Raw genomic sequence first — 13,842 nt, forward strand, 5'->3', positions numbered from 1 at the left:
ATCATTTTAAGGCATCTGTGGACTTCACTAGACAGCCAAAGAGGTCAATGATACAAAAATTAAAATTAATAATCCCTAGAGGATTTATTAAATTATTATTTTTTAGTTATTTCTTCACGGATTTTGTTTGTATTATACTCACATTTTAGTATATCATCTTTATGATATGATTTGATGGAACTATTTATTATCTATAGCATTTTACATTAAAGTAACATGTAGCAAAAGAGATAGATCATTGAGCTTTAAATCAGAAAAACATGCATTCAAATCTGGCCTCCCAGGAAAAAAAAAAAAAAAAAAAACCCCCCAAAAACCTTAAAAAAAAAGGGGGGTTTCCCCCCCCCCGGGGAAAAGAAAAGGGGGGGAAGGGAAAAAGAAAAAAAAACCCCCCCAAAAAAGGAAGCCCAAAAGGGGAAAAAAAATTTTTCCCGGGGGGGAAAAGGGCCCCCTTTCAAAATTTTCCCAAAATTAAAAAAATTTTGGGGGGGGTTTTTTTAAAGGGGGCCCCCCCCGGGGGGAAAAAAAAAAAAAAGGGGGGGGTTTCCTTAAAAAGGGGTTGGGCCCCCCCCCTTTTTTTTTCCCCGGGAAGGGGGAAAAAAAATTTTTAAAAAATTTTTTTAAAAAAGGGGGGGAAAAAAAAAAAAAAAAAAAAAAGGGGGGAAAAAAGGGGAAAAACAATTTTAAAATTTTTTTTTTTTCCCCGAAAAAAAAAACCCCCCCCCCAAAAAAAAAAAAAAAAAAAATTCCCCCCCCCCCCCAAAAAAACCCCCCCCATTTTTTTTTTTTTTAAAATTTTTCGGGGTTTTCATTTTTTTGGTTTTTCCCTTTTTTTTTTTTTAAAAAAAAATTTCCCTTTAAAAGGGAAAGGGGTTTGGGGAAAAAAAAAATTTTTTTTTTTTTTTAAATTTTTTTTTTTAAAAAAAAAAAAAATTTCTCCCCCAAAAATTGGTTGGGTTTTCCCCCCCCCCTTTTTTTTTTTTTTCCCCCCCCCCCCCCAAAAAAAATTTTTTAAAGGGGGGCCCCCCCCCAAAAAAAATTTGGTTTTGGGGGGTTTTTTTTTTTTCCCCCCCCCAAAAAAAAACCCCATTTTTTAAAAACCCCCCTTTTAAAAGGGGTTTTTGAAATTTTTTTAAAAATTAAATTTTAAAATTTTTTTTTTTAACCGGAAAAGGGGGGCCCTTTTTTAAATTTTTTTTTTTTTTTTGGTTAAATTAAAAATTTTTTAAATTTTAAAGGGAAAAAATTTAAAAGGGAAAACCCCCTTTTGGGGGGGGGGTTTTAAAACCCCCCCCCCGGGGGGGGGGGGAAAAAATTTTTTAAAAAAATAAAAGGGGGGAAAAAAAAAATTTTTGGGTTTTTTTTTTTGGGGGAAAAAATTTTTTTTTTTTTAAAAAAAATTTTTTTTATTTAAAAAAATTTTTTTAAAAAAAAAAATTTTTTTTTTTTTTAAAAAAAAAGTTTCCCAGGGAAAAGGAAAATTTTCCTTTTTTTTTTTTTTTTGGGGGGGGGGAAAAGGGGGGAAAAAAATTTAAAAGGTTTTTTTTTTAAAAATTTTTTTAAAAATTTTGGGGGCCCCCCCTTTTTTAAACCTTTTTTTCCCCCCCCAAAAATTAAAGGGGGAAAAAAATTTTTTGGGAAGGGGTTTTTTTGGGGAAAAAACCCCCCTTTTGGGGAAAAAAATTTTTTTAAAAAAAAAAAAATTTTTTAAAGGGGGGGAAAAAAGGGGGTTTTTTTTTAAAAAGGGGAAAAAAATTTAAATTAAAAGGGTTTTTTTGAAATTTTTTTTTCCTTTAAATTTTTTGGGGTTTAAGGGAAACCCAACCTTTTTTTTTGGGGGGTTTTTAATAATTAAAATTTCCCCCAAAAAAAATTTGGGAAAACAAAAATAAGGGGGGGGGGAAAAAAAAAAAATTTTTTTTAAAAAGGGGGTTTTGAAAAAAAAATTTAAAGAAAATTTTGGGGAAAAAAAAAGTTTAATTTTTGGTTTTTTGGGGGCCGGGAAACCCCTTTTTGGGGAAAAGGAAAGGCCCCAAAACCCAAAATTTGGGGAAAAGTTTGGGAAATTTCCCTTTTTGGGGAAATTTTTGGGGGAAAAACCTTTTTTGGGGAAAAAAAAAAAAGGGGGGGGGGGTTTTGGGTTTCCGGGGAAAATTAAAAAGCCCCCCCAAAAAATTTGTGGGGGAAAAATTTTTTTGGGGGGTTTGAAAAAAAAAAAAAAAGGGGGGAATTTTGGGTTTCCCCCCCCTTTTTTAAAAAATTTAAATTTGGGTTTTTTTTTAAAAAAAAAGGGGAAAGGAAATTGGGGGAAAAGGTTAAGAAGGGGGGGGGTTTTTGGGGGGGAAAAAAAAGGGAAAAAAGGTTTAATTACCCCAAAAACCCCTTAAAAAAAACCCCCCAAAAACCCTTAAAAAAAAAAATTTTAAAAAAGGGGGAATTTTAAAAAGGGTTTGGGGCCCAAAAAAAATTTTTTGGGCCCAAGGAAAATTTAAAAATTTGGGGGGTTTTTTTTTTTTTTTTTTGGGAAAAAGGGAATTATTTTCCCCAAAGGATTTGAAATTTAAAAAATTTTTAAAAAACCCAACCCAAAAAAAAGGGGGAAACCCCCCCTTTTTTTTTTAAAAAAAAAAATTTTTGGGGAAAAAAAAAAAAAAATTTTTTTTTAAAAAAACCCCCCTTTTCTTTTAAAAAATTTTTTTTTTTTTAAAAAAAAAAAAGGATTAGGGGGTTTTTTTTTTTTTGGGTTTTCCCCAAAAAAAGGGGGGGAAAAGGGTTTAAAAACTTTGGGGAAAATTTTAAAAAAAAGGGGGGGAAAATTTTGGGGAAAAAAAATTTTTTAAAATTTTCCCCAAAACCCCAAAAAAAAATTTAAAATTTAAAAAAAAAAAATTTTTGGGGGTTTTTTCCCCTTTTTTTAAAAAAAAACCCAAATTTTTAAAAATAAAAAAATTTTAAGGGGGAAAAAAAATTTAAAAGTTTTTTTAAAATTTTTTTTTTTTTTAAAATTTCCGAAAAGGGAAAAAATTTAAAAAAAATTTTTTTTTTTAAAAGCCAAAAAACCTTTTTTTTTAAAAAAAAAAAAGGGGCCCAAACCTTTTAAAAGGGGGGGTTTTTTTAAATTTTTTAAAAAAAAGTTTTGGGAAGGAAAAAAAAAAAAAAAGGGGGAAAAAAAAAAAAAAAAAAAAAAAAAAAAAAAACCCCCGGGGAAAAAAAAAATTTTTTTTAAAAAAAATTAAAAAAAAAAAGGGAAAAAAAAAAAAAAAAACCAAAAAAAATTTGAAAAAATTTTTTTTTTTTAAAAATTTTTTTAAAAAAAAAAAATTTAATTTTAAAAAATTTTTCCCCAAAAACCCCCCCCCAAAAAAGGGGGAAACTTTTTAAATTTAAAATATTAAAAAAAAAGGAAAAAAAAAAAAAAATTTGGAAAAAAAATTAACGGAAAAAAATTGGAAAATTAAATTTTTTTTTTTAAAAAAAAAAATTTTTTTTTTTTAAAAACCTTTTTCCGGGAAAAAAAAAAAATTTTTTTTTTTTTTTTAAAAAAATAAAATTCTTTAAAATTTTTAAAAAAAAAATTTTTAATTTTTCCCCCCCCCTTAATTTAAAATATTTAAGAAAAAAAAAAAAAAAAAAAAAAATTTTAAAAAAAAAAAATTTTTTTAAAAAAAAAAAATTTTTAAAATTTAAATTTTAAGGAAATTAAAAAAAATTTTTAAAAAAAATTTAATTTTTTTTTTTTTTTAAAAAAAAAAAAATAAAAAATTAACCTTTTAAAAATTTTTAAAAAAAAAAAAAAAATTGGGAAAAGGGAATTAAACAAATTTTAAAAAAAGGTTTTTAAAAACATTTTTAAATTAAAAAAAAAAATTAAAAAAGAAAAAAATTTTTTTAAAAAAAATTTTAAAAAAAAAAAAAAAAAAAAATTTTTTTCGGAAAAAAAATAAACCTAAATTTTTTTAAAAAAAAAGGTTTTTTTTTAAAAACCCAAAAAAAATTTGGGTTTAAAAAAAAAAAAAAAAAAGGGAAAAAAAAATTTTTTTTTTTTTTTTTTTAGAAAAATTTTTTTGGGGTTTTTTTTAAAAAATTTTTAAAATTTTTTTAATTTAAACCCTTTTAAAAAAAAAAAAGGCTTTTAAAAGGGAAAAAAATTTTTTTTTTTTGGGGGTTCCCTTTTTTTTGGGGTGGTTTTTTCCCCCTTTTTTTTAAAAAGGGGGGAAAAAACCCTTATTTAAAAAGGGGTGGGGGTTTTTTTTTTTTGGGGGCTTGGGCCCCTTCCCAATTTCCCCCCCCAAAAAAATTTTTAAAATTTTTTTCCTTTGCCGGGGGTAAAAAAGGGTTGGTTTGGGGGAAAAATTTCCCCGGGTTTTCCCAACCCCCAAAAACCCCCCAAAAAAAAATTTTTTTAAACCCCAAAAAAAACCAAAATTGGGAATCCCGGCCAAAAACCCCCCCTTTCCCCCCGGGGGGGGCCTTTTCCCGGGGAAAGGATTTTTTTAAAAGCAAAAGGCCCTTTTTTTTTTTTTAAAAGGGGGTTTTTTTGGGGGGGTTTTTTTTTTTTTCCTGGAAGCCTTTTAAATTTTTAAACCCCTTTTTCCCCTTTGGGGGTTCCCCAAATTTTCCCTTTTTTTTTTTTCCCCAAAAAATTTTTTTTTTTTTTCCCCCCCCCCTTTAAACAACCCCTTTTTTTTTTGTTCCCTTTTTTTTAAAAAAATTTTAATTTTAACCCCTTTTTCCCCCCAAAAAAAGGGTTAAAACCCCAAAAAATTTTCCCCTTTTTGGGGTTATTTTTTTTTTTTTTTGTTTTTTTTTTCCCTTTTTCCATTTTTTGGTTTTTTTTCCCCCCCCCCCTTTTTTTTTTTTTTTTTTTAAATTTTTTTTCAAAAAAAAATTTTTTTTTTTCCAAAAAAAAAAAAATTTTTTTTTTTTTTTTCCTTCATTTCCTTTTTTTTTTTTTTTTTTTTTATTTTTTTTTGGTTTTAAAAACCTTTTTTTTTTTTTTTAAAAATTTTTTTTTGCTTTTTTTAAAAATTTCCTTTGAACTTTGGCCCTTCCTTTCCCAAACTCTTAATGGGTTCCTTTCTTTTTTTTAAACCAACTTCCAAGGATAAATTCCTTTATTTAAATTGCTTTTTGGAAATACCACTTAAAAAAACTTCTAGTTGGTTTAAAAAAATTCCTTCCCATTTCCCAATTTTATAGGATTCCTTCTTCCACTTTAAATTGGGTTTTCTTTAAAGAAAAGAATTTAAACTTTACCTGGTTTTTTTCCTAATTTAAAAAAAAATTTTAATGTTTATTGTTAAATGACCTTTGGAATAAATTAAAATTAAGGGTAAATAAAAAAAGCCTTTTTTTTTGGAGGTACAAGATTAATTAACCAGTCCTGGAAAGCTTTTTCTTTAAAAATTTTGTAAAAAGTACCTTTCAAATGTTTTAATGAGTCTGGGGCAAGGAAGGGAACCTTAAATAAAGGTTTCATTATTTAATTATTTGGAACTTTCTTTAAAACTTTGGTTGGGGCCTTTTGGGAGGTAAATCCTTTAGACCCACCGAAGCATTGACCACGGTCACGTCATCTGACCTTCTTAGTGCCTAAGACAGCTCTAAATTCAGGGACACATTAGATGGGTAGTCAGGGTTTGTTGAAGGGCAGAAAAAAGGAACGCTTGCCTTGGAAATTTACTTGTCCTTGCCCAAGGTCAAACCACTAATGCCTGAAGGTGACTTTGAAACAGAGGTCTTCCTGAATCCAGGCCCGGTGCTCTTACCCTTGAACCACCTAGATGGAATCCCCAGAAAACTGCTGTGAAGTCATTGTGGAGGAGGATGCCATGAAGCCAGGGAAGGATAAAGAAAAAGAGTCAGCCAACTGCACTGAAGTTCTGGGAGGTTCTCCATCCATTCAAATTCACCTCCCTGGAAAACTCTAGCTGTTGTGTCTGAGAGGACCTTCCCAAATGTCTTTGTGGGGTGGATGCAAGGGAATACGAGCAGGACCTATAATTCCACAGAGAATGCAAATGACCTTTAATGGAAATAGGAAGAAAAGTTCCAAGTAACCCAAAGTAAAACTTGCTCTTGATCGCCAGTCACTCTGACTTTTAACCTTTTGTGTCCTGCTCCTAGGTAATAGCTTACCTGGCCCGATGCATATTTGGGGATCTACCAGTCTCTCCTGTAACAGTCACAGGGGTGGTCTCATGTGTAAATTTTCTTATACAACACAATTTGCCCCAGTAATCCTGAGAAACTGAAATATATATTCCATGCTGGTGAGGTCTGCTTCTTTCTGTGGAATCCAAGACCTTCCCATTGTGGTGTACTATAATGTGTGCCATTCCTTGGCTGGTCTGTGTCCTTCCAAGAGTGTTGCCTCTCAACGATAGACAGGAGATACCCAGGGAAACCCTCTCAGCATTGAGTTTAATTTGCCTAATCTGGCACTGACATAAGGTAGAGTTGTTAAAGACTCAATAAGGTCACACAAATGTTAAATATGGAGACAGGACTTGAACTCAGTTGTTTCTGATTCTCACCACTGGACACAGAGCATCAGGTTGGCTTATGAAGCAGTAAGGTACTTTTTCAGGGTTCCAAAAACCTATGAGGCTTTAAATTCACCTTCCCTGACTCCAACAAATCTAATCTCTCAATCTCTCAATCTCTCTCTCTCTCTCTCTCTCCCTCTCTCTCTTTCTGTATTTCTCTCTCCCTCACAAACACACACAAACACTTCTGGGTTAGCCTTAATGTTCATTTCAACCAGATTTTACCTGCATCCACAGGTATAAATTTCAATCAATCGACATACATTGAACATCTTTGGTGTGTTTCATCTTATATGTTGGGTTTTTATGAGATGGGGCAGCTGTGGAATATCCCCCTGAAATATCTCATCTTCAATGAGGGGATTCATCAATCAGCTGGTTAATGGGCACACCTGGGGAGCTTTGAGGTTCCAGGTATAGCAGGCAAGCTGCCACAGGTCCACAGGTGTTACCCATGTGCATACCTTTTCCTCAAATGCCACAAACAGCTGGGCTCAATTTTCTTTTCTTCTCTAAAACAAAAAATGAGATTTGTTACCTCACTCATGGCATGGCACTCACGGGAAGAGGGCAAAATCCATGGGATATCCTAGTGATGGAAGAAAAAGGAAAAAAAAACAATAAATAGAAATGATTAATGGAGGGAAGGAAGAAAAGAAGGGTTTGGGATTAGTAATTATCAGGAACAGATCTCAAACTACACTAAAAATCTAAGATTTTGAAAATCAATTGTTGTTGTTTAGTCCTGTCTGCTTTTTCCTGACCCTATTTGGGGCTTTCTTGGCCCCAAATATTGGAAGAGTTTGCCATTTCCTTTTGTGGTTGATTTGACACATGAGGGACTGAGGCAAACAGAGTTAAGTGATGTAGAGGGGCCAGGAGCTAAGACTCCATTCCAGGTTTTGAGTCTTAGAGTAACTTGGCCCATTAAAACTCCCTTATTGAAATAGCAGAGACTGCTTGTCAATATAATAAATTAATAATCTAGCGGCTGAAGCAAAATGCAAACACTCCTCTTTGGATTAAAAGCTAAACCTTTGAACTTAGAACAGGAAAGAATGTCCAAAAGGAGACTCAAGGTATTTGGAAGAAAGATACCTGAGACAATGATATAATAAACTCTACTCTGATGTGTATCTCAACTATTTACATCTCTAAGTACCCAAGATCCAGGGCTTAAGGGGTTTAATCATTTACATCATAGTAGAATTTTGTTAGGCTACAGGAATTTTAAAAGAGTTTAAGCATTTGAGGTATGTGTATTTGTCTCTCTGACCAATAAACTTCGAAGAGTCCATAAACAGGACTTTCTCCCCTGGCCCCCATATGTCACATCCTTCATCTCACTACAGGAGCTGGACTCCAACAGTGGCGGCCAAACTAGGGATGGAACATGGACAGAGCTTCCATGGAAGGGTGCTCATTTAGACATGTGGGTACAATTCAGGTAATTGGGGAATTAAATAATACAAAGTGAGGATAAAGTGGGAAAAAAGGAGATCACCAACAGGCACTTTATCACTGGAAATAATTTAGCATTAGAAATAGTTTATCACCAGGCTGACACAGATGAAAGATATCAAATAAATAGAGAATATAAGGTATCAAATATCATATAAGAATATATATAATAAGATGCAATTTATAAAATTGATTATTGTCCAGCTGATATCAACAGAGCATACATATTCAATCTGGAATGAGGCAAAATAAATCAGATAGCAGGGACTGAGAATAGTATCTGAAAGTATTAGTTAGTTAAAAGGAAAAGGACTGGGAGATCTTCCAGTTTCTATAATCTCTATTTTGGTGTATTTCTCCAACCCTCAGAGACAGATCCCTTAAATCCTTAAAGTACATTCTTTTATCAATACTTTGGAGGAAGACAGGAGGGTAGAGACTATAAAGTCTAAATGCTTGAAGAGAGAAAGAAGTAGGACTTTTCCCCTTCCCCTAGGCTTCCTATTGGGATCTCTCTCATAGACACAGACCTGAAGAAAAGTCAAATTCTTACACCTAGGGAACTAGTTCAGGAAACGCTTTAAAAGAGAAAGGGCTATTCCTTTCAAAATACAAATAGTAGAGCTCATGATCAAAATAATTCATTTTAAATTAAAAAGAGGCTAGCCAGGTTTTTTGTTTGTTTGTTTTATTTTATCAGTAAAGGGAGGCAATTTAAAACTCCATTGAAACAACCTGCCTTTAAAAAATGCTAATGCTAATTTAAAGGGCATTAGCTGTGGTAAAATCAAAATATCTTACTTCCACCTTTCAAGGGATTGCTTAAAAATCAGAAAAACTTAATATTTAATTGTTCTTTTGTCAAATTGTCATACATACTTTCAATGTGAACATGGAACATATTTTCTTTCCACTAGAGACCCACTGGAGTCAGTTTCCAAGCATTGCCAAGGTTTAAGTTTATTTTGAATTTTTAAGAAAATATGTCTTTGCTACACTTCTCACCAGGATAATTTTTTCTTAAATACATAGATAAAAATAGCTTGGTATTATTAATACCTTACAAAAATAGGAAAAGCACAAAAATAAAAATTTAAAAATATGTATATATTAAAAAAAATTGGGGTGGGGGAGCACCAGAAAGTAGGTGTTCTGGATGCAATCTATCACTGATTTTTGTCCAATTCTAAAATGGAAACTGGAGGGGATAATTTGGTTAATTAATCTAAATGATTATCAGGAATTAGTGAGGGATATTAATTGGATAAAACTGTATTTGAAATTGGGAACAGATGAATTGACAAAACTATTTCAAATTTTACAGAGCTATCCTAATCCAAATTCTAAAAGAAATCTCACCAAGTTAGCTGGGATCAGTTACAAGCAGTGGGAGGAGCAAATAAATTCTTGTTATTTGGACAGCATGTCTGGGTTTGGCTAACCAGTCTAAGAAGGGCTTTTCTCTTTGGCCTCAGATGGGGGTAATATTGATTCAAGGAGCTTTAATGATTGGCAAGTTCTACTGAATAGGTACTAAGGTCCAATTGATACTATTTTTAGCTACCAATTTTACAATTTGTGACTAAACATCAACGGGTATTTCCATAACTAACAAAAGTTAGCCTCTTTGTATATGTATTCCATCTATCGGGACTGTGGGAATGTGCCTTAAACCCTGGAAAGATGGGTTTGAGAGGCGAGGCTTGAAAAAAGCCCTAAACTGAAGATGACCCGGCAATACCAAACCTTTTTTGCTTACTTAAAAAGATCTTTGTCTCTTTTTCTGTAAAACCCTCCTTGGCATAAAAAAGAAAAAGAAACCTTTTTAAGGAATCTCTGTCTCCTACCTTGCTTTTGAACACTATTACTAAATAGGTTTTTAATACTTTTTCCAAAATACAAGTAGGGTTATATGCAATTATTGCTACCTGTATACCACTCAAGATCTTCTTAATATTTTCAAGATATAAATTTTGTTTTTTTTTGAAACAGGCCAAGTCCTGAATATTCTGCTCGTTAAAAGATTTCTTAACAGTGATTTTTTTTGTGTGTAAAAGAATGGTTGATGCTATCACAAGTGATAATGGTGATAAGATTTTTTTTTTAATTTTTCAAGTTTATGGTGTCATATAAAGTTGGGACAATTCTCTTCCATGTCATTTTTGTTTGTGTCCATGTTTGTTTCTGCACAGAATGTCCACGTCATATGTGTGTGAGAGCTAGATTTTGTTACCTGAAAAAGGTCTGTGCTGTAGTTTGTGTGCCGGAAATTTCCTGAAAAATAGGGCCTAATCTTTTTCCTGTGAATTTAAAACCTCTGGCCAGAGGTTGAAAAAATGCACAAAAAAATGATTAGAAAATAAAATTAAAATAATATCTTACAGATTCTCAAAAGTTTTGTGAGTAAAACACCTTAGTAAAAGTCTCAACATTTTGAGAAAATTGATTATGGAATTTGGAAATTAGTCAAAAATAACAATTAGGAAAAATGGTTTTTACTAACTTCTTTTGAATCTTTTCTTTGTCCAGTAATTCACCCAGGTGGGAGGGAGATTCTGGAGGGACTGCTGATGGGATTGTCCTCTTTATCATTATTTCCTAACTTCTCTCATATGCTAAGAGTATTGTAGAAAAAAGCCTTAATAGAGGTAGACTCAAAAGCTTGCAAAAAATTCCCACCCAATCAAGCTTGGGAATGCAGATGGGGGGGGTCAAAACTCCACCATTCTCAGAATCCTGCCTCCAGACACCCCAGCTTCATCAGCCCTCCTGGCCCAGCAATTGCGTGAGAAGAATTGGTGTGCCTGGCAACACTCAACAACTAAGTATTAAGAATAACATCTTTTTTTTTGTTAATTCACCATTCTTTTTAGTTACGAAATGGACAAGCATAATTCTGGCAAATTAATTTATATCTAAATTTTCTGATTTGTAAAGACAACTAATTTGATTTTGCTTCAAAAAAATAATAAATAATTTAAATTCTTCATATTTTGATAACTCTAGATTAATATGCCAAAATCTAATGTTGAGAAAATTTTGGGGTGTGTAAATTCATTAAGCAAATTAACTGGGCCTCCACTTACCTAGGGAAAAAGTGATGGAATTCTTTCTTTTCTTGTTCCTTCCCTGACCTGGAAAAAGGGATAAGAGGGAGAGAAAGAAAATATAATTTTTTTTGAGATATGATGATAAAAGTGGTTTAAAGGAACTTTAATCAAAGCCCATTATAAGAATATATAAAGTGTAATCTATTTGCATATTTAGGAAACAGAAAAGCAGTTCACAGCTAACTTAAAAACTGTCAAAAAAAAATCATCCTGCTTTTGATATCTAGAATTAGACTTCTCTGGGCCCAGACACACAAAAAAATGCATCTTAACTCTTTCCTGGCTCACCAGGAAAAATGATTTGTCTGAAATTGGAAAATATTCAAAATGGATAGTCACTTTGTCCAGAACATCTGACTGATATTTAGGAAATTTCATGAATTAAAGCCATATAGATCTCATGTGTGTGTGGGTGGGTGGGTGTCACACCCACACACACACACACACACACATTATCTTGCCTTCTCTCTAAAAAAAAAGAAAATTATTTAAGGCAATGAAAATTATCTCTGAGGACTCAGCAGTTTAGAGACAGAATAGATGTTAAACTATTAAAATTGAAAATTCAATTTAGCCTTGTTCATCCTATCTCGAATTATTTTGTAAATGTAAATTAAGGAATTAGGTAGGTTTCATTGCTGCTAAAAAAATTAATAGAAAAAATATAACAAAAACTATTGGGTTATTTTCAGGAAAAATGCTTTAAAAAATTGTTATCTAAGTTATTTGGAGCTATTGTCATCATGTTAAATCTAAATCTGATAATTAGTGTATACAGCAGTGGTTCTCAAAGTCTGGTCCAGAGCATCAATCCTTTCAGAGAGTCTACAAATTCATAATTAGTTTTTATTTTTAATGTGATCAATATCTATAACTATAAACCACATAAACAAAAACTCTTTGGAGAGATCCTCAATCATTTTTAATAGGATCAAGATATTGAGAACAAAAGTTTGAGGACCACTGGCAGCCCATCAAAACAGGATGAATGGTGGGGGTTGGGCAACAAACAGCTCAGCTGAGGCCCCTGCCCAAGTTTTATTTCTAAGCTTGGCAGTTTTCTTAAACATTCAGAATAGAGAAGGTCATCAGTCCTGAGAAATCATGAGCCTGTTTAAGAGATACAGTGACATATGTAATAAGGAAGTTATATACAAAAATTCTGTAAGTTCATTTAATGGTCGATCCTTTACACCAGGATGAGTTTAACATATGAAACAAGTTAAACAATCTTTTATGTGTTTAAGTCTGGAAAACTTTTGGTGAACTTTGGTGAAACAGAGAATTCATGTAGCCTTAAGTTGCACTTAGTAGAATTTGATATGGAGAGAGAGAGAGAGAGAGAGAGAGAGAGAGAGAGAGAGATAGTGTCCCTAAAGGTTCCTTGCTGGGGAGGAAGAAGAAAGGGAGGGGCAGGAGCAGGGAGGGGACACCTACCTCACTCACTGAGGCTTAGGCTCCTCAGGACCCTCAGGATCGGTGCGTCCGGAAGATGAGGGAAGATGGGGGTAACGGAGGGGATCCTGTGAAGGCGGAAAGGTAGGGAACTGGATGAGGGGCGCACAGACCCCCATCCTCTCTGGTCCCAGCACATCCTCATCTCCAGACAAAAGAGACTTACAGAAATGGTGATTGGGAAGGGGCGGTCCTGTGACGTCACCAGGGATGGGACTAGTCTCCTCCCAGGGCACAGAGGGAAGGGAGGGGAGAGCAGTGTTCAGGACAGGGAGGGGACTGGGAGGCTCCCAAACGGTTGGGGGCCCTCCCAAATCTTCTCTTTGGCCCCTCATCACCTAACGCCGAGGGGGGGCCTCAGTGCTTCTTCCACCCGGAGGGGGGCCCGGCGCTGACCAGGGTCCTACTTTCCCGAGCCCAGGCAGCTAGGGGTGGGGTGTGAGGGGGGAGCAGCTGAACTGAGCTTGGGGTGGTTGAGGGGCGGCCGGTTTTCAGAAACTGGGAAGGGAGCGCCCCAAAGGCTCCTCGCTGCCGGCCTGGGCCGCACCCCAGCCCGCGAACCCGCAGCCTTCCAGACTGAGCCCTGAGCCTGCAGGAAGCACCAGGCAGGTGCAGGCGCTCACAGGGCACACTCCCTCCCACCCACACCCACCCCTCCTCACGGACAAAGACACAACACGGGGCTTAGCACATTCACATACACACAAACAGACAAAGGTGTCAGGACCTCTATTCCCCCCATCCTCCTGGGCAGGAAGGAAAGCCATTGGGGGAAGGGGGCTTCATGGAAAGGCTGGAAAGAGACAAGAAGAAAGGGAGGGGCAGGAGCAGGGAGGGGACACCTACCTCACTCCCTGTGGCTTAGGCTCCTCAGGACCCTCAGGATCGGTCCATCTGGAAGATGAGGGAACATGGGGGAACAGGGATCCTGGAAGGGGAAAGGTGGGGAATTTGGATGAGGGCCACAGACCCCATCCTTCCTTCCCACAATCCCCATCTCCAGAAAAAGAGACAGAAATGGGATTGGGGAAGGGGGCGGTCCTGTGTCGTCACCGGGTTGGGGCTGGTCTCTAAACCCGGAACATGGGAAAGGAACAAGAAAGGAGGAGGAAAAGGTGGGCCCTGGGACAAAGGGCCCCAGAGCAGTTGTTGAGCCCTAATCCAACCCTCATCACCCAGCCCCCTGCTAGGGGGGACACCATCTTGCACCCGGAGGGGGCCGGCCTGGAAAGGGTCCCAAATTCCCCAGGCCGGGCTGTGGGGGCTAG

The 13,842-nt window shown here is 34.9% G+C and overlaps 1 long non-coding RNA gene across 1 annotated transcript; it reads right to left on the bottom strand.

The window, feature by feature from the left end:
* Positions 1-6,137: 6,137 nt before the first annotated feature.
* Positions 6,138-12,846, bottom strand: LOC116420430. The gene is made up of 2 exons (XR_004230764.1): positions 12,557-12,846; positions 6,138-7,137 (listed from the first exon to the last, which is right to left on the bottom strand). It is a non-coding gene; the product is annotated as an uncharacterized LOC116420430 (long non-coding RNA).
* Between the last annotated feature and the right edge of the window lie 996 nt (positions 12,847-13,842).

The sequence above is a fragment of the Sarcophilus harrisii genome, unplaced genomic scaffold (assembly GCF_902635505.1).
Source record: "Sarcophilus harrisii unplaced genomic scaffold, mSarHar1.11, whole genome shotgun sequence".
Classification (NCBI taxonomy): domain Eukaryota; kingdom Metazoa; phylum Chordata; class Mammalia; order Dasyuromorphia; family Dasyuridae; genus Sarcophilus; species Sarcophilus harrisii.